A 23,783-nucleotide genomic window follows, 5' to 3' on the forward strand; every position below is an offset into this window, starting at 1 on the left:
AAAATGGGATGAAATGTGTTGATTTTGTTTTGACTGCTCATCAGATAAATATTTGTTTCTTTGATAAACTTACCTGTTGACGAAACTGCATGCATAGTTTTCCCCTTCTGGGTTATAATACTGTTACTTAATATTGTCAAGCAACCTTGAGCTAAGTTAAATGGGTAAAACAAATATCTTCCAGGATTTCCTGAAAGGAAACTACAAGTGTTTTACTGAAGGAAAATTTGCATTCTGGTCCATTTAGAGAGACTACATTTAAAAATTCAACAATAATAAATAAATGTTTCCAAAAAAAGAAGGAAAGAAATGATGGGCATGAAAAATAGAGAGAAGTAAGGAAGCATCTTTGTGAAGTGATTTAAAGTGAAATAAGCAAAACCAAGAAAACTGCATGTGTCTATGGTAACTACACTAATTTCAATAGAAAGAATGGCTCAGCAAAAACAATTAAAAGCAAAATGTGAAAAAGCAAATGGACGCAAAAACGAAACAAAAAAGCAAATGGACCTGAAAAGGAAACATGTGAAGACAACATCGCCATACCTTGTCCAAGAGGTGGGAGGTCCACAGGAGTTATACAAATAACATCCTTTTTCAAGTGCATCTATTCCTCCCTAAAACAAAAGCATATGATTTGTCATATGGTATGACACTCAAGAAGGCAGAGAGGAAGAGACAAAAGTGATTCACTGGTGATGTAAGAAACAGAAAACGTCAATAGAAATAACTAAAAAGAAGTCAATAATCTTGAGGCTAGTCATAGAGCAGGGGAAAGAGGAAAGAATGGGTTTTGGTCAGTGATTATCAATGGTAGATCAAAAAACTCTTCTACAAATCAGGGAATATGACAACAAATGTTGTGTAGTCTTGTCTCACATTTCCTGACTGACTTCACTTGGGCAAAGAAATTTAGGCTCCAGTGGGACACTTAGCTGTCCAGAAAAGAGTTGCAGCCTATTAAAAAGTGAAAGGCAGAACAGTGGATAAGACTAGGTGTACAGTATACAGAAGCAAACAAACTAAAACAAAATCACATTTAATAACTCCAAAGACAGCCGCTGGAGAGGATTGAGGGAACTTAGAATACAGGATGTTATACAGAAACAAAAAGATAAGATAAGAGAGAAGTGGTTTGCCATTTAGTTGATGGGATATCAATACCTCTCAGCACTTATCAAATTAAATTACATATGTTCTTCAAGTGTATGATAATGTAAGTGAGTTGATGCCATGACCTGCAAGTGAATTGCATTTAAGTGAGAGAGGGCTGTGCAAAGTCACCAGGCTCCCTTTCTTCTTCAGGGCCCTCTGGGGCCTGATATAAATCAGGATGACCAGATATAAATCAGGATGACTGGAGATGGCCATGGATACAGTGGAAGACCTTGGCTTTTATAAAGTCTTCAATGGGTCTCAGTTTGACTGAGCCAATCCTTCTTCAGTGGTAAAGTCTAAGAAAGACAGAAATGAAGCAAAGAATGTCCTCTTTTACCTAGTCAAAAAACAAAAAGAAAGCAATATGGGAGTGGAAGACACTCAGGATTTCTCATCAATACAGAAAAAATGACTATATTCTGTCTGAGCCAATTTAGGTGTATAAGGAGAGTCAATAGCCAAATGAAGGAAGAAGGAGGAAATTATTATTCACATCCATGGATAGGGGAAGAGGTTATGATAGAAGAAGAATAAGTGAAAGTCACTGAAAGCAAAATGATGATTCTGCTTCTTTAAAGTTGAAATAGTTTAGCCTAAAGAGAGCAAAGGCAGGCAAAATAAGAAGGGAAACAGATATGCGAAGAAACACACCTTTGCACTAAATATCTCTCAGGCTTATTGCATATGGGAGATAAAGAAGGAACTTCTTCCATTTCCCAGGGTTAAGAGTCTTAATCCAATAGGGCAAAGGAACAGGAAATTTTCAAAGAACAAAATGCAAGTAGAGGTCATCAAACAAATCCCTCCAAATGAAAGAAGTGCCCATTATAACAACCCTTATCTTTCAGGTTGAAAATAATAGAGATCTGCAAGTTCAGAGATAGTCCCCTCTTTCTGACTCACAATAAGATTCATGGAAACGCCCCCTTTTTATAACCAAAAGAGATGAAATGAAGAAGGCAAGGGCCAAAGTTCCCACCCTGCCTTCTTTCTCCTCAGGTTTCATAGGGCAGAGAGAGGTCAATTCCTTGGAGTCCAGACCATTTGAATTCTCATTGTGATGCACACCCTGGCAAGCCCTCTTATTAGATGACCCAGTAGATGACAGAAAAAGAAAAAAAGAAATCCCCCTGGAAATGTGTGTGAGATCCAGAGAATTGTGGGGAAGCTAGCTGTGAAGAAGAGGAGAGAAAGAAGACCTCTAGCAATGAGGGTTGGGGAAAATGTGTGAAGTGACATAGTCAGGTCACTACAGCATAGAACACTGTCCTGAACAGTCAAGGGCACCAATTTCAAATTCTGCTTGATAACATGCTTACTAGCTTTGTGAGGTTGGGAGAGACCACTAAAATGTCTAAGCTGCTTGGGTCTTTAAATGATAGAGTTGGATTCAGGAGCCCTCCGGGTTCATTCCAGCTCTAAATGTCTGATAATAGCAGTGACAGACAAAATGAAGACACTAGCTACTTTGGGGTCATTGTGAAAACCGGGTCCAAAGTTTCTAAAGCAGCACAGAGAGATAAAGCAAAAGAAGTCTACGGAGAGGAAGGTTTCTGAGGGGAGCATTCTTGGAAGGCAGGATGAGCTAAATTCAGATGCTAATTCACATTCTCAATAAATGTTTAACCTTGGGGAATTCACACAGTGTGTCAACCTGTTTCCTATGATACAATATAAACAAGATGGACTCCATGGCTCCCAAGGTTCTTCCCAGCTCTAAACCTATTTATTACCTTATTAGTGATGGGGAAAAAAAAAAAACAAGACTACTTATGATTGGGTGGGAATGAGAGTAATGGAATATAAAATGTTTTGAGATGGGAGGGAGTGATGAGAGGGAGAGAGAGAGAGAGAGAGAGAGAGAGAGAGAGAGAGAGAACAGACAGGAATAAAGACAGTGAGATATATAAAGATAAAAGGGGAGCAGGTGGGTAAGATATAAAAAAAAAAAAACCTAAGAATTGAGAAACAAAAGAAAGACACAGAGGCAGAGAAAGAAAAAGAGCCACATGATAATGAGCCAGGGAGGGGGGAAGAGATAATTATGGAGGACAATGAATTAAGAGAGCCCAGGTGAGAGGGAAGTACATAGGGAAAGAACCACTTGGCAACTGTAGAAGGCAGCTTTGTGCCCTAATGGTTAGAGCACTCTCCTTAGAGTGGACTCATTGAATTTAAATCCCGACGCAGCTTTTGACAGAGAACTTTTCTTACTCTGGTGAAATCATTTAAATATTGTCTGCCTCTTTTTCCACCTCAGCAAATGTGGGATTTGATGGAGCCTATGGAGAATCCTTGTGGATTCCAGAAAGAGAAAAAGCTGTCCCCTGGAATTAAACTCTGTTAGAAAGTTATAGGGAATCAAACACTAGGGAAAAGGAGAAAGAAGAAAGGCTCCACAGGAAATCAAAGTGTGTGCAGTAGGAGGAATATTTAGAGGAAAAAAACCAGGTCCTCTCGAAGATTCTTCTAAAAAGTCACAATGACCTGATTTCAAATCCTAGTTAGCATTCTGATTATGTGGGGTTCAGAAATCCAGAGTGCTTATGCTTCTCTGTTCTGTTAAACTGTAATAGAATTGGACTCAATGGTCTCTAGGGTTTAAATGCACCTCTAAATGTATCATAATTGTCATGAAAGGAGGAAAAAGGATCACTTATTTATTGGAGAAAATTAGAATAAGGAGAAAGAGATTTTGAGGACAAGACAGACAGGAAGAAGAGAGTGAGAGAGGACAGACAAACACATATTAAGGAGTCATAGAGTGGTGGAGGAGCTCATTATGCAGGAAAAGGAGGAAGAAAGAAGAGATTACACGTGAGGGAGGGATGTGAATGGGAGAGAAATCTATCCCTTGCAGAGTAAACCCGGAGGGTGTGCTATTAAGAGTCCTAGGTTGGATTACTTGATTTCAAATCCCGCATCGACTTCTGACAAATCTTGTATGTTTTGGCGAACTCTTTCACTTGCCAGTCTTACCTTTTTTTTTTTTAATTGAAATCATCTGGCTCACCTTGGTGATGTCTAACGGTGCTGAAGGTCAATGTCGTGAATTCCAGAGAGAAATGGTTGGCGATTTGGGATTATGCTTCTAATGGATTTCTGGAGAGAGCTGGAGGCAATGAGGCACTGAGCAAGAGAGAAGGTGAGAGAAGGATGCAGCCAAAGGAAATCGAAGTGTGTGCAGGGAGAGGAGCATGTGGAGGGCAAGGGCAGTGGGCGCGGGCCCGGCCGGGGCTGCGGCAAGGAGCAGGAGCAGCAGGTGGCTGGGCTGGCCGGCCACGGTGCTCCCTGCGGGGCTCCCACCTGGCCGCGCCCCTCCCACCAGCCCCGCTCCAGCCAGGGACGCCGGGCGCGAGGCCCCCTCCCCTCTGGGGCAGGAGGGCCCCGCCTCTTAGGACGCCGGCGTGGGGAGGGGGGGGCATTGGAGGACCGGAGCGGATGTTAACCCCCCAAACCCCGATGCCGGGGCGCAGACCTCTCCCCCCGACTCGGGGGGCTCCGGAGCTGCACCCCGCCGCCGGGGACGCTGCCCAGGTGTGGCTCCACTCCCCAGACCCCGCCCAGCTCCTAGTTGGTACAGAACCAGCTTCTGCTCTGGGGCGTAGTGGGCCCCTGCAACTGGGTGAGCTTATTGTTTTAATGTGAGTGGGTGGCATGTGGGTGCCACTAAGGTGCAGCCACCGGTTACTTAATACATTCAACCTCAGTGATTGCTGGGGGTTCTCGTCCATTCCCGGGGCGCCCTCCCCAAATCCCTTCCACTAAAGTGTTGCTGCAAGCAGATGCCCCGGGGTCGGGGGGGAAAGGCTTGGTGTTGGCCCCCTGCCCTTGTGTCCCCATATGACTTCCTGAAGCCCAGAAGTTGATCGCAGGTTCACATGATACTTGTATTTGACTGTGTAAAAAAGGAACTGGAGTACTTTTCCAAAAAAACAAACAACCCCTCACTTTCATGGATTCACTCTCCTTGCTAAGGACCTAGAACATTTTTCAATAACATAAAAAGTTTACTTTCTTGGATTCATTCTCCTAAAGAACTAGAATATTTTTTTTTTCAATAAAAGCTTTTCACGGATTCATTTCTCTTTCTAAGGAGCTCTAGAACATTAAAAAAAAGCTTCTTTTCATGGAATCATTCCCCTTTCTAAGGAGCTAGAACATTGATCCATGAAAGCAAGCTACTTTTTTATTCCCCTGCCTAAGGATCTAGAACATTTAAAAAAAAAAACCTCTTTACTTTCATGGATTCATTCCGCCTTCTAAAGTCTTTAAAAATGTGTCCTGGAAACTAGTGCCTGTAGGAAATGCTAAGATCCTGTGCTTTCAAACTAAAACAGACAATTTATTCAGTATATTCTAAGAACAAGATTGAAATATTCCAGTGTTCCAAAGCAAAATCTGCCCCTCTGCCATCACTCCTGGTCTGCCACTTGAGTTTCACAGAAATAGAAGTAGGGGATATCACAAAGACCACTAGTTGTTGTAGAAGCAGCCCTTTACACGGGGGACACTCCAAATAAAAACTGATCAGTTTGCATTGTAGTTGCTGAATGGGCCTTTGCTAGAATCCTTGAAGCCGAGTTCTGCCCTCTGGACCATTCCTTCCATTGAGAATAAGGTGACAGCTGATCCCTTACCAGTTATCTACAGGTAATTGAAGGCTTTCAATGTAATCTGTGAGAGCTTGAATTTATACTAGCTAAAGGGCAAGCTAGTTCAGACATCATAGGAACACAAATGTGGGGCTTATTGAACTGTGGGACCCCTAACAACAATTTCCTCTTAACGACTTTCTGTATCTTACTTGCATCATTCAAGATAACTGCTTACAAATTAGCCTCAGACTTTGTAGCTGGTGAAAACCAAGACTGTTTCTAGAACTGAAAAGTAGTTCTTACATGTCCAACGTTGAGATGAATATTCATGATGACATTTTATTGATAGATTGTAGTTGACTAGTTGCCCTTTAAAAGGGAGGGAATTCTTCATTTGTGTCCTGCCCTTTCAGTTGCCGGGATTCTCAAAAGGAGGGCATTAAGCCATAAGGCAAAAACCTTCCTGTTCCACCAGTAGCAGAGAGACACTAAGTTATATTGGTAACTAAGGTCTCCTGTTTATAGGGTACTGATCTGAAATGAGCAATGCTTTTTGTTTGTTGAAACACTGCATTTAAATGTTGGCATATCTGAAAAGAAGCTTCTCTGATGCTTTCTGTTCTTTGGTCCCATTAAAATTTGTCATCAGAGGCATCAAGGATGTGTATTTCTTGATATGGTTCTAGAGATGATCATGGATCATGTTTACCCCTTTTTTAAATATCCCAAAACAAAAGGCCATTGTTACCATACTCCCTGGTATATATATATATATATATATATATATATATATATATATATATATATATATATATATGATTCCATCATCTACTTTCCCTTTCCCAGTCTCCATTTAGCATATGTGCCCATTGAAGAAACACATAGAATTAAAAATGAAAGCACTCTTACTGTAAATTTCTTTGAGATTGTTTCCATCCACCTTTACATATGTGTGTTTCCCCAACTGAGGCATACAAGACAGTCCCACAGACTGAACTTAGATCTTTCCCTGCAAAAATTGAAGTAGGCTAGAATATATCCTCCTAGAGAAGTCTCAAATTTTCTAAAGTGTGCTATATGAAGAAACTCCCATTTTAGGCACTGTATCTCCCCCCCAACCCGACTCTACTCCTGTATAGAGATTTATTATTTAACTTGTATATTTTCTCTATTTACATAGTTGTCTTTTTATGTTATCTACCCCATTGGACTGTATGCTTCTTGAGGACAGAGACTGTATTTCTCTTTTCAAGCATCCTCAATAGCTAGTGCTGAATAAATTGTCACTAACTTGGCCCAGTTTCCTAACCTCAAATTCTGCCTCCCTTTTCCTCCCTTTCCACCCCCAATCAGTTGTCAAAAGGATACTGGAAAGCTGGATTGAGAGATGGAATGAACCTCAGAGGCCATATCTAGTTCACCCTCCTCATTTCATTAATGGGGTGACCGAAGCTCAAGCAGGTTAAATGACTTTCTCCAAGGTCACTTTGGCTGGAATGTCAGAGACAGGCTTTGAATGCAAATCTGCCTGCAGAGCAGAAGCTCTACTCCCAGAATCAGATCCCAACAGTATTACATGGGCCCTATTTTCTCCATTCCCACTAGGACTACTCTAGACCTATGTCCTCTAACCTGACTTTTACTACAGTCTCCTAGTTTTTCTCACTGACTCTTGTTTTATGGGATACAGTGTGGTTCTACACAGCTGCCAAAGTGGTCATCTTAATTTACATCAGACTTCTTTTTGACATTTAAAATACTTTATTACCTGGTACCACCCCACTTTTCCAGGCTCAATATAAGTATTGAACTTTAACACCCTATAATCCAACCAACCTGGACATTGCATTGTGTCCATATTACATGAACCCCAGATTTTCACTTGGTTTGGTTTATCTCCTTTGCCACCTGATGGCTTTCAGATATTAGACTGTGGCTATGGTCTCCTAGCATCAAAGGAAGAAGAGGGTCCTCAGGGACTGGCAGGCAACAAGGTTCCTGAAGTAGCCATCATCCAGTGCCAGTAACTACCTCAACCAACTCAGAGCATTCTGCATCTTTAGAGAACTTTCACTTCTTCCAGCTGCGTGTCCTTAGGCAAAATTTTAAAATAGATGCAGTTTCTTGGTTTTTCAGTCTCTTTCTATACTTCTTTCCCCCTTCTTAATGCTCTTCTCCCTTGCCTACATGTGCTGTCCTGAACTATATATTTTAAATTAGACTAATCACTGGGCTCAACCTCTTCTTCTGCCTGATGGGAAAGTGCCTCCTTGCCCCACCTTCATCAGAGAGATTCTTTGAGTACTGGACAGGGTAACTGGCTATTGTGGGAGCTTGGATTGTGGTTCTTCAGTCATTAGGCTGCCTTTTGCCCAGGGCTAAAGTAAGTCCTTTCCTCCCTTATGGATAGAGCACTGACTTGGTGTCTGGAGGAAGGGAGTTTGAATCCAGCCTCAGACACTTGATACTTACTAGCTGTGTGACCTTGGACAAGTAACTTAACCCCGACTGCCATACATCCAGGATCATCTGCAGTCATCCAGTATGGCCACTGGACCCAGATGGTTCTGGAAGAGAAGGTGGGGGGTGGTCAGCACAACCCCCCTCATTTCAATCCAGTTCACTTACTTGTCATAACATCGCCTCTCTGAGGTCATGGTCTTCTTTAAAAATGAAGGACAACCATTGTTATTATTATTATTATAATTATTGTTATTGTAGGCAAAATCTGCCTAAATTTACTCATGAAGCCTAGTGACTTCTTTTTCCTCCATATTCTCTCTCTCTCTCTCTCTCTCTCTCTCTCTCTCTCTCTCTCTTTCTGTCTGTCTCTCTCTCTCTCTCTTTCTCACCCACACACACACAAACACATTCATACATGAATACTATACACACATGATCTCCTTTGAGCAAATCTGCAGTAGCTCAAAACTGGATTTGTTTTAACTTCTTTACAGATATTTTACAAATAATAAGACTCAGAGATGGAGATTAGAATCCAGCTCTTCCTTACTCTCAGGTCTCATGTTGTATGCACAACATAAGATTGTCTGATTCTACTGAGAGTAGCTGTAAAGTAATGAGATTATTTTAATAAGCAACGAAGCACTTAGAGAGCTAAGAGTTCTGTCTTTCAAATGTTCATTTGGGGAGGCTATACATTTCCTTTGATGCTGCTTTAACTATTTTTAACAATCTTCATACAGAATAGTCTCCAGCAAGATTTGGCAAGCTATTCCAGAATAAAATCATCTTATTTATAGTCACTGCCCCCCCCTTTTTAAACAACAAGTTATTATCTAGATTGATGATATTCATCCAACTTTGCAAAACATCAAAGTTCACAAAGAATGAAGATCTAACACCACGCAGGATATTCAGAAGAATTATGGCAGACTCCAAAGACCTTCCCTTGGAATAACTGGAATAAAGTTTATAATTTCCTTGATTTAACCTCATAATCGGTGTTCTTGCTCCATTTTCTTCATCTTTCAATCTCTTCTAGGAATTGCTTTTAAGTTATTATCATTACCTTCTTGACATTCACCCCCTTGTGCTTAGTGGTTCCCCTCTCCCAGAGAATAGAGGTTCACATTTCTTAGCTTTACAAATTCAGGACTACTATAATCTGGCCTCAACCTACTCTTCCCATCCAAATCACCCACAAGTATATTATGTAAATCTTCTGCTCCTGGGTAAACATGGCATGCTTTACTCCCCCCCAACCACACCATCTATTTCTTAGCTCTACTTTTACTCAAGATGTTTTCACTCCCCCACTTTTATGTGGCTTCTCTTGCTCATTCTGTAATAAATAATGTTTACTTCTATTCAACCTGTCGAAAATCCATAAATAAAAAATGCCATCCCAGATGGAAATGACCTCTACTCGGAATTATAACACCTCATTTTTTACCCACATTTAGAACCTTTTATTTGTAGTTTTATCCTGTGCATATTTGTATATGTGTGCAAGTGCATTAGGTTAAATCTCCAATTTGTGAATGGGTAGGATTACCAAAAATCTTTCTATTCTAATTGTTTAGATTTCAAAAAGTATGTTCCCTACCTATTCCCATAAATAATATTGTAAAAGATGGTTAAATTTAGACTATTCCCACAAAAGTCCACTGAATCTATAATATGTTTGAACTTTGACTGAGGATGAGAAGAGCTAAATTTGGAAAGGTTCATCACCAGGAAGATGGCTTCAGGAGGATTGTTTTTTAGCTACATAGAAGAGTATATTTTAAGATAGATGTGATTTTATAAATCATTTAGAGCAGTAGTATCAAACTCAAGTAGGGCTATTAATTTTTACCGAAAGATCCTTGTGGGCCCCATATTCACTTAGTTGCAAATTGCAACATTTATATTTATTTAATTGAATATTTCCTTATATTTTCATCTGATTCTGCCAGCACTGGGAAGTGTTGTGGGTTACCCGTAGGTATATTTGAAATCTCTGATATAGACCAACCATTTTGTTCATTTAGCGAATAAAAAACTGAAACCTCCAGAAGGTACCCAAGGCCACATAACTAGTTAGTGGCAAAACTGAGACTTGATCCCAGGACCTCTTAACTCTAGATTTCTACAAAGGCCCTACAGAGTGGGACTGGCTGTCATCACTACCAGTGGAGAGTGCATATACACAGATAAAATCGGAGAGTTTAGAAATAATGAAGTATGCTACATTGACATTACTCATTTGGATTCTGAATCTTCAGAGCTAAGGAACATGGGGTATAATCAGAAAGAGGAAGAGAATTTCCTCCTTTTTATGGCAGCATGGCATAGTGCTTGGGACATTGAACTTATAAGTTAATTTGAGTTCAAATGCCACCTTATAATATACATCAGCTATTTGTGTGACTCTGGACAAACGTCTTAGCTTATGTGTGCCTTAATTTCCTCATCTTTAAAATGAAAACCTGATGCTAAAAACTGTAGAGGGCCAGCTCCAGAGAGTGTTATTCACATATCCTTGGTGATCTTCTTCATCAAAGGTATGTATGGATTATTGCTTATTGTATGGATCTGTTGGCTCCCCAGTGAACCCTGACCTAGGATAATCTGTGGCTCCAGGATGGTTGTAAAAGGTTTCTTTGATAGAGAAGCATGCATTTTGCAAGAAAAAATATTGTAAATTTACCCAGAAACTTGTAAAACTTTGTTTACTTTAACCGGTCATTCCTGAGATAAGTTTTTGCTATAAAAATTCTGAGTTTCCAAAAATAAAGTTGGTAGATTTTCACTTCCCAACCTTTAGTGTTTGGATGTTTGTCTACCCAACCTGACTCGTGGAAATTCATGTCCAGACCAACACCAGAGCTATTTCGGGAAATAAAAAACAAATTAGACTTGGCTTCTAAGGGCCCTTTGAGCTCTAAATCTTGACTTTATTAATTCTTCTACAAGGTTGGACTTTAGCATACTTTTCCTTCTCTTTGCCACTAATCTACCTGCCTTTATCCACATTCCCACTAGTGCCATTCTCCCGAGGTTCCCACAGCTTTCCAGCTACCATATGCTATGTTTAAAATTTCATATGCATGCTCACATATAAATAGGTAAGTAATATTATTTGCAATAACAATTCTTTACATAATGCAGTTGGGGATAATTTGTCTTACTTTTCTCATGAGGCTATAAGAAAATAAATTAATCAAAGTGACTCCCCCCAGTATCTGGAAAATCCACATAAAAAGTTTTTGACCCCCTCCTTTGGACCAGAGAAATCTAATTTTTTCTTTAACTTTTTGGGATGTTTACCTGTATGCTATTGTAAAATTTTGGTATATTTATGATAGTAAAAGATAAAATATATTGTTACACAATACTATACAAAAACTTTATTTGTTTCTAGGTTTCTAAAGGTTTTTTCTGTATCATCTGGGCTTCAAATACCATCTGAAGCTTCCACAAAACTACCCCAAAATTCCCATTCAATTTCTTATGCCAACCCTCAATATATTGAAACTGTGTTGGAGAAAGTTGAGATGATGAAGAGGTAACTGTATCATGCATAGATTAAAAAAAAAGTCAATAGAATTTTATTATACTTGAGTGTTCAGGAAGTGAAAATGCTTGTAAAGGACACTAGTTATCACCAGAAAAATTGGCAGAGCACAGGAAAAAAAGGACTTAGGTCACAATTTTCTCATCTGTAAATGAGGGGGTTGAATTAAAAGATCCCAGATGCTTTAAACTCAAAAATCCTTTAGTCCTCTGATTAGCAGCAGGCAGACATCAGGATCAAAAAGATGATTAGGATATTTAGTGCTGGAATGGACCATCAGGAGCATCTTAGTACTCATTCTATAGTTGGGGAAATTGAGGCCCAAATGACTGACAGCTTACCTAGTTAAAAAAGGTCCTCTTGCCATCATTATAATGCATTCCATTTGTATAGCATTTTACCAATGCATTTTTATATCCATTTCTGAATTTATTCCCATATCGGCTCTTTGAGCTAGATGGGGCAGGCATTATTATCTACACTATACAGATGAAACTGAGACCCATGTAATTTAGCCATTTACTTTCATGAAGCCTAGGACAGGTACCATGTCAGGTCTGAGACCCTGAGGAGAAAGGCAATAGCAGAAGAGACATTGCAAGAATGGAAAATAAGGGAAACTTTAGGGAGCAGAAGCCATATTTAATTTGCAAGAATCTTACTTTAAGGTTAAATATGTAAATGACAGTTACCCCAGCAAAAAATTATTTTCTTCCCCCCCCTTCGTTTCTCCTGCTCCCCTAACTCCAGATAACACAGTAGTAGCATCAGAAAAGTTTAGCTACTTAAAATATTAAATGTTATAAGGATCTGTGCCATTGCTAGTCTTTTCATGCCCATCAGACAAGTTTTCCTATGTCAGAAGAAAAAATTTGGGCACTTGGTAGTTAACTTTTCCAGTGATGATCTTCTCCAGACTTGGCTAAGCAAAAGGAGGCATCATGGATGTCCTATAGAAGAGCTAGCCTGTTTTTCATAAAACACTTTACAAATGTCATCTGATTGATACAACAACCTTAAGAGGAATGTCTATCAATATTATCATCTTACATAAGGAAAGTCTTAACAAGACTTTAAGTGACTTACCCAAGTAAGAGACTGTAGGAGCATTGTATGGCAGTACTAGCCTGAGGGAGTAAACACCAGCTTGATTATCAGAGACTGTTGATTAGCAGCGCCTGAGGGAGTGAGCACCTGCTTGATTGGCTACTTAAAGAGTTGGGGGAAATCAGGGACAAGGAGAGGTAGTTAAGCACTTGTTTTCTGTGAAATAAAGAGATAATCTGCCATCTTTGTCTCTGGGCTCTTCAGTGTTCCCCTGAATAAAATATAGGTAAGGAATAAAGTATAATTTAGCCAGTAGGCACCTAATATAGCCAGAGTCACATAATTAGCAAGTGTGAGGGACTGGCATATGAGCTCTGCTCTCCTTTATCCCAAGTCCATTACTCTAGCCACTGTGCCAACTAATTGGCTCACATATGTAGAGGAAAGTGTGTGTGTGACAAATGCCACTTTAAATACATTTCGGAGGTCTCTCAAGGTATGAAGAGAAAGCTTTATTTGTTTCTCCAGGAACATGTCCCAGTCAATTACAGAGATTGAGGAAAAAGCAAAAGGCCCAAGAATCACATTAACCAAAAAGCAGATTATCTCTTCAACCCCAGGAATTGAATGATCATCTGGACTTCTACAGATAAGGTGTGACTTCACCAATATCCCAAAAGTTGCTTTGTCAAGGGAGGAGGGGCTCATAGTTAACTATTCTCCAATCTATAATATTCTACTGAAGAAATCTCAGACTTTATCCCTCAATCCCTCCTCTTTTAGTTTGATGAGATTTCTTCAAATTTCTGAGTTGGCCCTTAAGGCTAAATAACAACTCCCTGATCACCTCCTTACTTCCAAGGGACCCTTTAGATAAGCCCTATAATCACCATGATAACAGGTACTTTTCCAAACTTACTGCACCTCTTTCCACTGCAAGCTTTTATACCAATGTCTTTAGAAAGGTCTTCCCGGCTCAAAAATTGATCAAACTAAATTCCTGATTTTGTGCCATTGGATCAACTCCAAGAATAGCTAACATACCTAGTGATGTTCTTTAAATTATTTTTCTTGCAAATGGCCATTTCCGCACCTTCCTTGCAAATTCATACTAACCCATAATCAGTTTCCCTTAACAAATGCCCCAGTTTGTGCATCTTTACAAGGAATCCAGGTACCATCATTAATCTCACATGAGTCTGAGGCTACCTATCTCTAAGTTGTACAGTCCAGAATATATGCACCCTGCTTCTGGACATATTCAGACATATTCTACTCCCCAGGTAAATATCCTGGCCAGTCAGTTATAAACAATAGTCACCCTGAACTGCCACTGATGTTTCTCTCCTCTGGATCAAAACCCTGTGCCACAATGCACCTCTATCTGGGACTGAGAATGTAGGTGAGATCCAGGGGTATTGCCACCCACTAATCTCTCTTTCTTACTCAATGGAGAACATTTTCATCCTGCCTCTCCTCTTCTTTTCCATACGGAGAAGGGCATAAGTAGGGGCATCACACAGAGTCAAGGGGAAATTACAGAGAAACAATGTACACATAGGTGAGAGATGCTGGAGATAACTGGTGCAGTGTCTCTCCTCTCTTCTCTTCTCCCTGGGAGGCATCCAATGTCCTTCATCATCTTCTGAATCTGTTCCAAAAATGTCCTCTCCAGCTCTGACTCCTTGAGACCTTGTCTTCCGGTAGAGAAACTGTTTAACATCTTATTCAGATCAAAACACATGCTTCCATCACTAAACAATGAGATTCTGGAGCTTATTACAATTTACATTTTGCCTTATTGCCATATTGACACACATACTTCACTTTTAACTTTCATTAGTATTTTACTACATGAGTAAACCCCTAATGAGAATTATCACAGACTCGATCTTGCAACATATACATTCAATAGTCACCTTTATTTTAAGAGTACCCAGCATCTGGTTTAAAATAAAACAATTTTAACCTTTGTTCTCATTACAATAATGATTCAAACATCCTTAACCAAAATTATTTTTTTCTCAAATATTCCCATATTTTCCTTTTCCTGGTGTACTTATCTAACTCACATTCCTTTCCTTAAAACTAGAATTTGAAATTGTAATGATCCTAAGAATTTCCCATTCTTCTCCTTACCTAAATATCCCCTATAACACAAAAACTAAGGAAACTTAATTCCTATCTTAGCATGTAGCAGGTGTCAGAGCTAGACACCTAACCTATCTCTGGCTATTAGATCCAATTCACCTAAAACCTTTTTAGTTTGCTTAGTAACTAACTATAAAGATCCAGGGCATTAAAGGAAAATTCCTTTACAGATATAAGTATTGAATGTCAGTGTCCAGGCAGGTCACGTGGGTAAGTCAAATGTCTTAGGCCAGATTTATTCTTCCAGATGAGATGATCCAAATGTCTTTTTGGGGAAATCAAGTCAAAGGGATCCAACCACAGCCATACTGACAAGCCGCCCCTTCTGCTGCTCATTCCTGTCACCTGACATCCTTGACCCATTGGCTTACTTGGTTCCAAGAACATAACATTTACCTAGTAGCATTTCTTTTTTGTTGACCATCCTGGTATCTGACCTAAGAGAAAATCAATTAAAAGTCCTGTGATCTAAAACAGCTGTTTTACCTAGTTAGAACTTCCAGTGAATACAATTCACTAAATTCCCATTATAATCTTAATTGAGTCCCAATTAATGAACCCCCTACCTAAAGCTCAGATTATCCTTTCTGGGTCTTTGCCTAAAACCTCGTATTCTAACTATTACTGGCCCTACAGGCCTGTCTCCTACCTCTTACTAGAGACATCCCTTTGACTGAAATCATATCTACTCTATCTGTATATAAAGATGATATATCAGATTCCACTTGGCTAGAGAAACCTCCTAATCTGTTGTATTTTACAACAAATAAATGCCTCTTTTGTCTAGGAGATTGCATAGAAAAATCTTGAATTATCTTGTGTTTATCTTTCTCATATTACATGCTTTTGCTTCAAAGCAAACAGCCATCACTTTGGAATATACACATAGATCTAAAATATCCCCAATACACACACACACACACACACACACACACACACACTTAGCTAGTTAGTTAGTTAGAAACTTCTATACATAAACTGGTTCGCCTATTAGCCATACTCAGCATAAAAATAGCTATTTTTGTTTTGGCAAGGCAATTGGGGGTTAAATGACTTGCCCAAAGTCACACAGCCAGATAATTACTAAGCTAAGCCTAACTTGAAATCAGGTCTGCTGACTCCTGGGCCTAATGCTTTATCCTGTGCACCACCTAGCTGCCCCTTTACATACAAATTACTTTTCAGAATTCTTTAAAACCATTAAAACACCTTAGGTAGCTTTAAATTTCCAACATTTGCTATTAATTTCATTATAACAAGACAGCAATAAGAATAACAGAGTAACACAAAAATTACTAGATTGTACAAAGCAATCCCTCCATTATTACATTATTCATGAACCCACAGATCTATCCCAGAAAGGGTCATACTTTTTCATGTTTTCCTTATTGCCCTTCAAAGTAATCACATTAATCGCAGGCTTTTTTTTAGGTTTTTGCAAGGCAAATGGGGTTAAGTGGCTTGTCCAAGGCCACACAGCTAGGTAATTATTAAGTGTCTGAGACTGTATTTGAACCCAGGTACTCCTGACTCCAAGGCAAGTGCTTTATCCACTGTGCCACCTAGCTGCCCCCAATCCCAGGCTTTAACAATACAGTATTTAAATAACATATTTACAATAGATAACTAAATATTGCAAATATAATGTCCTTGCAGTTACAAAAGAATATCACATAACTGATAAAAACATCTTATTCATCTATAAGTTTCCTTATAAGAGGGCCCACAATTGCAATTTGTTCAGAGCCTCTTTATCAGCTGTCTATGTAAGAGAAGTCCACATTCTTGACTTCTTTAAAATTAAATATAAATTGTTAATACACATTAATCATAAAATTCTTATTTAAACATCTCATTTCCCTTGGAACAACAGCAAAATGAATGTCCCGTGTTCTTTACACATTTGTCTCTTTGGCCAAATTCTCAGAATCCAATCTGGTACATCATACATTTAAACACCCAATGTAATTACAAGTCAACTAACTTCCCAAGAGTTCAGTTTGATTAAAAATTTAGAGTACCTTATAAAGAGAATCCAGCACTCACAATCCAAAAGCTTTATCCAAAATAAAAATACAATTGTTAGCATCATTCAGCTTAACATCAAAACCAATTTGAGCTTTTTTTCCCAAAAGAAATCAGTAAACATCACTAGTAACATAGGTATTTCTCTTCTTAGCTAACTCAAAACCACTTTTCTTTAACCCAGAGGTGTTAAGATAAAGTTTACAATAAAGTTTAAAATCCCAAACTACTTAACTACTTGCAAAAGTTACAATAGTAATAAATAATTTATTCCCAAACTAATTTAACAATCTAGGTTATTTAATTCCTCCCATTCTGTACAAATTTTGTCAGAATGTTACAACACTAATAGACCTCTTTTAAAACCCTCAGCCCATTTCCCAAAACTCTAGTTCAGAAACTTTAAAAACAATGAGAGTCATCACTAAGGCCACATGGCCAGCAGTTATTCATTAAAGGTGATTTCCTTTCAATAAATAAGTCTCTTAACCCCTGGATCTTAGATATTTTTTTACTTCTTTCCCAATCACATATCCCACCTGTAGAGGGGTCTCTTTCCCTTTAAGGCTTAAGCATTTGAGCTCTCCTCTCTATCCCTTCTCCCTCCACAGGGGAGGGTAGGGCTCTCAGGTGGACTCGGTCTAGAGTTCAAGTCTTCATAAAATGGTGGATGGGATTGAGACTATCACGTGTCCAACCCACCAACCCTTCCCCCAACCCAGAGAGAAAGCATGGAATCTTTCCCAGACACTCATACGGATAAAAAGTTCTCCCTCCTAGAATTTCTCGATCTTTCCCTTAAAGGTTTTTTCTTCTCTTGAACTTCTTCTAAACTCTCCCCAAACCACAGCTTTTCTCTTTAAGAAACGCCCTCCCTTCCTTTAACTCTGCACAGCTGGCTCAGTGAGGGAGGGGCTGATTAACACATGGGGGGGGGCACTGCACAGCCACTTCCTTCTGGTCTTATAATGATTTGTAAACCACTTTACAAAGTTCCCAAAATCCATCTTTGGTATACAAAGTCAAACATGCTCAAACCTTCTGTCTACATGCTTCAACCATTTCCATACTTTATTCCTTTTCATTAGCTCTTCTTTACTTTAATTCATATTATTCTGAACTGGAAACGCATAGTTTATACAGCTATATAATCCACAGATATGATTCCACTTTTCACAATACATTTTCCATCCCAAGCTTTTAATAGTTAGCATTTCTTGATTATAACTACTAAAATCCTGGAGAAGGCAAACAGTCATACAAAAATCCTTTAGCCTAATCAGAATATTCAATGTCCCCCCCTTCTTCAAATAGAGTAACATGAATAACTTTTATAGAGGGACAATATTTGGGGGGGGGGCAGTTGATCTTCTATTCTTAAACTCCTTACATGTCCCATAGTTTTCTGTAATAACCAACATTACCTGAATCTATAGTGATAAACTCCCGAAGCTCTTTAACCATATCATTCTGGAAAAAAGATTAACTATTTAGTTTCCACTATACTGGCATATCTTGGTAACCACATTATATACTTTAGGATTAACCTGACTCTCTAGTCTTTCTGAAATTTATTTTCTAACAACCTCTTTTTTTCAAATTAAAATACCATTTCTTTCTATGATAATATACACTTTCTTTCCTGTTGCTTTAACTTCAAAATAAGGTCCGTTTGAACATTTATTTTACTAATTCTTCCTGAAGTAACTCTCTCTCTCTCTCTCTCTCTCTCTCTCTCTCTCTCTCTCTCTCTCTCTCTGTCCTTTTTCTAAAAATGATGCATAGAGGTTTCAAGACTGTTCTTTGTCCTCACTGACTTCAGGTTCTTGCCTCAGATTTGCTGTTCTCTTCCTACCAAGTCTCTCCACTTCCAGTCACTTGCACAGAGGGGAAACCAGAGCTTCCCAGAAAATGGCAAACTGCCAGAATTTGAGGCAGCAGTACCTTTTTGCCAAGTTCTGAGAGGCTGAGGTCCACAATGGACATGCCAACCCAGGATGAGCCCCCAAACTGTGTGGGACAGATAACACTTAAATAAATTTTGGAGATCACTCAAGATATGAAGAGAAAGCTTTATTCGTTTGTCGAGGAACAGGCCCCAATCAATTAAAGAGTTTGAGGCAATAGCAAAAGGCCCAAGAATTACATTTATCCTAACTGAATTCCTGCCCCCCCCACTGACCCACCCTCCTTAATGAGGAATGTGCTTTTACAATCTAGACAAGCAAACTAATCTAGGGAAAAGAGCATAAAATTCAAACCAAAAACAGATTATCTCTTCAGCACCAGGAATTGAATGATCATCCAGACTTCTACAGATAAGGTGGGGTCAATTGACTCTTAGCAATATCCCAGAGGTTGCTTTGTCAAGGGAGGAGGGGCACATAGTTAAGTATTCTCCAATCTATAATATTCTACTGAAGAAATCTCAGACTTTATCCCACTCAAAAGGAAGAAGTTCATTTTATCTATTTAGGTCAAATCTGGTCTCAGACATTTAATAATTGGGCAAGCCACTTAACCCCATTTGCCTTGCAAAAACCTAAGGAAAAAAAAAAAGGAAATGGGAAAGAGAAAAACAAGGAAAGAGGTTTGTGTAGTAGTGATCCAATTTGGAATATAAAAGGTATTTAGATGAGAAATCTAGAAATGGTGATTTTAGCCAAATCATGGAGGAAAGGAGATTTGAATGTTAGGTTCATTATTTCTTGGCTCTCATTTCTCATTTATTTATTCAGAAGGGTGCTTGGGGACCAGCACATTGGATGAGATTGAATAGGGATAGACTCCGGGCAGGAAAGGAAGAATTATCACTCTAGAACTGCTGGTCATGCAAACAAATGGCTTTGTTACCTAGAGTCTGTCAATTTGCTTTTTTGTTTTTTTTTTTAATTAAGTTGTAATTGAATTTGAGGAACTAATTAAAAATTTACTCACATTGACCTATTCAGCTTAAATAACTGTAAAATTCTTCTAGCTAGTTAAGAAACACCTAAAGCCAAGTTCTAAATGCAGATATCACAGTCCCTACCCTCAAGGAGGTTATATTGTATTGGGAAACAAAGACAAGCAAACAACTAGGCAGAGACAAAACAGAGAGAGTAAATGGAGTGTAATCTCAGAACTAAGGGAACTAAGAGGCAGAAGTAAGGGGGTAGTTGTCAATTTTTTTAAAGAATATTTTGATAACTATTACAGATTATAATTGATCTTCTTTGTAAGTTTTAAGTAGTTTATTCATTTAAAAACTTCATTCTGGGTTGGGTGAAACCCATAGAATTCACCTGCCTGTTAAAGGTGTTTATGACACAAAAAAGGCCTAAGAGATTCTGTTAGATTTTAAGTCTTAATTTCCTATATGAGAACACTCATCTCCAATTTATACAGTCTCTCTCATTCCCTGCCTCCCCATGCATACACACCAACACTTTCCCCTTTTTATATTTATCAGTGGCAGAATGTGAAATGTTTTACTTCAGAGCTACCAAGGTCAGTGAGCCTGGGAGTCATCCCATACTAAATCTTGCCAGACATGGCAGGCTTAAAAAAACCAATTTATTGTAGAGGCACATTTCCCAGAGTGTGTCCTATGGATCCCTGGTGTTTAATATCTTATGAATGAAGAGTCCGTAGGAGAATTTCAACATTGGCAACATTTTCTCTTCAGCATCTTGATTTTTAAGCCAGAAACTATGTGTAGATTACAAAATATTACGTAGTCTCTATTTTTTGAAAATTTACTTATTTTCCTTTGTCTTGGACAAAGGTTTTCTTGACTTCCCCATTTATCTTAAGAGATGTTCCCTACTCCCAGCCTTCTCAGACCAGCATTATGAATTTTATAAACATATTTCAAGTCCAGTAGTGTTCCTTGGCCAAAATAGATTGGGAAAGACTGGCGGAAAGCTTTTGGCCCCTTTTCTTGTAGGTCCATTTTATTCTGTTCAGAATAGAAAACTTCATCTATAATTCATATGTAGCCAACCCATTCTTTTTCCTAGTTACTAAATAAGACATTACAGGTATCATTATAGTCAATCGTCATTTGGTTCCCAAATATTTAAAATGTTTTCAGGGGAAAAAGTTACCAAAGAATTGAGTGTGGTAGAGGAAGAAATAGTGGAAATGAAATGGTGCTATTCGGCAAATCTTGAAGGGGGAATGAGAAAAAAGATGTCCTGTATTTCTTCCAAAGAGCCAGTCCCACAGTTAATTTCTTTTTAAGAGAATGGAGAATGACTGATAGCTTTGCCAACAGGATGCACCGATTCTATGTGTGTGAGAGCCTTGAAGGTACTAGAGGTGGGGGGCAAGTTTCTTAGTTTCAGTGACTTAAATCTGAGAATGAAATGAGGTGTTCCCCCTAACCCCTCAGCTCCAGCTGATTTCTTCTAGGACAGAATATGCATATTTAATCCAAAAATAATACTTGGAAGAAGAATTTGTTAACTTCAAGAAAGCATTCATTATATCTAATTATATTTATATTTACATATCTATATATTTTATATTTTATATATCTATATATCTATCTATTTATTTATTTATTTTTATTTATATTTATATCTATTATATCTATTTATCTTCCCAAGCACACTTCCTTTACAGATGTCTTTAGTATTTAATTCTGTATGGGTTCAGAAATAGTGCCACTAAATAGCAATTTAGTGAAGTTGGAAGGATAGTTTCAATACAGTCTTCCAAATAAATCTTTTTAGGACATATACTAAGTCACTTTCTTGTTTACCTTCATCATAACCCTTATTTAATCTAATCTAAACTAATTTGCAAGTGCTTATCTGACATTTAAAATTATCTACCTGGAGAAGCTAGATGGCACAGTGGATAGAGCACTGGCCCTGGAATCAGGGTGGATCTGATTTTAAATTTGACCTCAGACATTTAGTTACCTAGCTATGTGACCTTGGGCAAGTCACTTAACAGCATTGCCTCAAATAATTAAAACTAGAAAGAAAATTATCCACAATCTGATTCAAACCTACTTCCCTAGGCGTATACCTTTTTAAAAAATTTACTTGATATGTTTTGTTGTACATTATAAACATTTAGAGTTTACCCCTTCCCTTGCTCAGAAATCTCTTGTAACAAAGTAAAACAAGTAAAATTAATAGTGCATACACCATTCCTCACCCACAGTACCCATACCTCTTTATATTTTTAAATTGTTATGTAATAGAAATCTATTTTCTCTTTCCTTCCCTCTACCCCATTAAAAAAAGAAAAAAAAAACCCAAAATCTTTGCAAGAAATATGCATCAGACAGAAAAACAAATTGCTTCATTGGTTTTATATATAAGGCTATAGATGATGCATCTGCATCCTAAATCTGTCACTTCTGTTACACTATGTCCCAGATGTTAATTGAGTTTGTTTTATCTTCTGTTTTATGTTTTATCTTCTACCTCCCTGCTTTTCTTTAGATGCCCAAAATACACTCCTCCTTTGCCTCTGCCCCTTAATTCTGACATTCATCTCAGTGCCATTTCCTTTTCTAGTTTTTTCCTTTTCCTTTTCCTCCCACTACCACCCTTTTCACTTCGGTTAATGTTTTCTCCTTTCTTAAATAATGTTTACTTGTGCGTAAATATGAATGTAGATGTAAATAATATATAATGTGCACATACAGGCATGTGTCCATAAGGATATACAATGATAAATCTAAATTTATGTGCAAATACCTAGACTATATAAACACATATAGCTATGTATATTCATAATTATATGTGTACAAATACATATATGTAGAGAGTTATATATTATGTGCTCCTCTAGAAGATTGGATCCCTGATCTCTTTGAATCTCCAGTGCCAAACAAAGTTCAATGTACTTAAATATTTTAACTGAATTGACTTTTCATCCAAACTTCCCTCTTAGTGCTCCTCAAACTCCTAAAATTTGAATCAACTAGCTTCAGTCCTTTTACTACTTAATTAGAGATGGCTTTCGACTCACTTTTTTTTCCCTTTTGCCTCTTTGTTGGGCATATCTAGCCTAATGTTCCATTTTTGTGCCATGGTACTATGGCAATAGGCACCACAGAACTAGAGAAAAAAGCAGATGGAATATATGTTCCCAATTTGTTTTACAATTCTAAAAAGAGATCAGACATTTTCAACATGAGTTGTTCTTTATCAGTGGCATCACCTGACCTGGAATATAGCTGCTTCAAGGCGCAGGCATAATTAGAATATTGGGAAGCCCCTCATAATCCCACATCATATGAACCTGCATTGTTACTCCTTCTATTCAAGATGCCCTGAAGTGACTGGAGTACCACCAGGTAACCTCATTTTTGACTTTTCCTCCTTTTTTTACTTTTTGCAAGGCAATAGGGTTAAATGACTTGCCTGAGGTCACAGAACACGGTTAATTATTAAGTGTCTGAAGTGAGATTTGAACTCAGATCCTCCTGAGCCAGTGCCCTATCCACTCTACCACCTAGTTGCCCTCTTTTCCTTCTTTAAAGACTGAAGGAACACAAAATTCACAGTCAACTGATCTTTCTTAGGAAGTGATAAATCTTGGACTGGCTGTGAGAGTCACCCCTTCCCTTCTCTCACTCTAAGGACAGTTAGGGATAGAGCACTGGTCTTGGAGTCATGAAGATGGGAATTCGAATCCAGCCTCAGACTAGAATCTTACTGTGATATTGGGCAAATCATTTAATCTTGATTGCCTCACATTCAAGGCCATCTCCAGTCACCCTGATTCATATCTGGCCACTGGACCCAGATGGCTCTGGAGGAGAAAGTGAGACTGGT

This window comes from Macrotis lagotis, chromosome X, assembly GCF_037893015.1.
Source record: "Macrotis lagotis isolate mMagLag1 chromosome X, bilby.v1.9.chrom.fasta, whole genome shotgun sequence".
NCBI classification, from domain to species: Eukaryota; Metazoa; Chordata; class Mammalia; order Peramelemorphia; family Peramelidae; genus Macrotis; species Macrotis lagotis.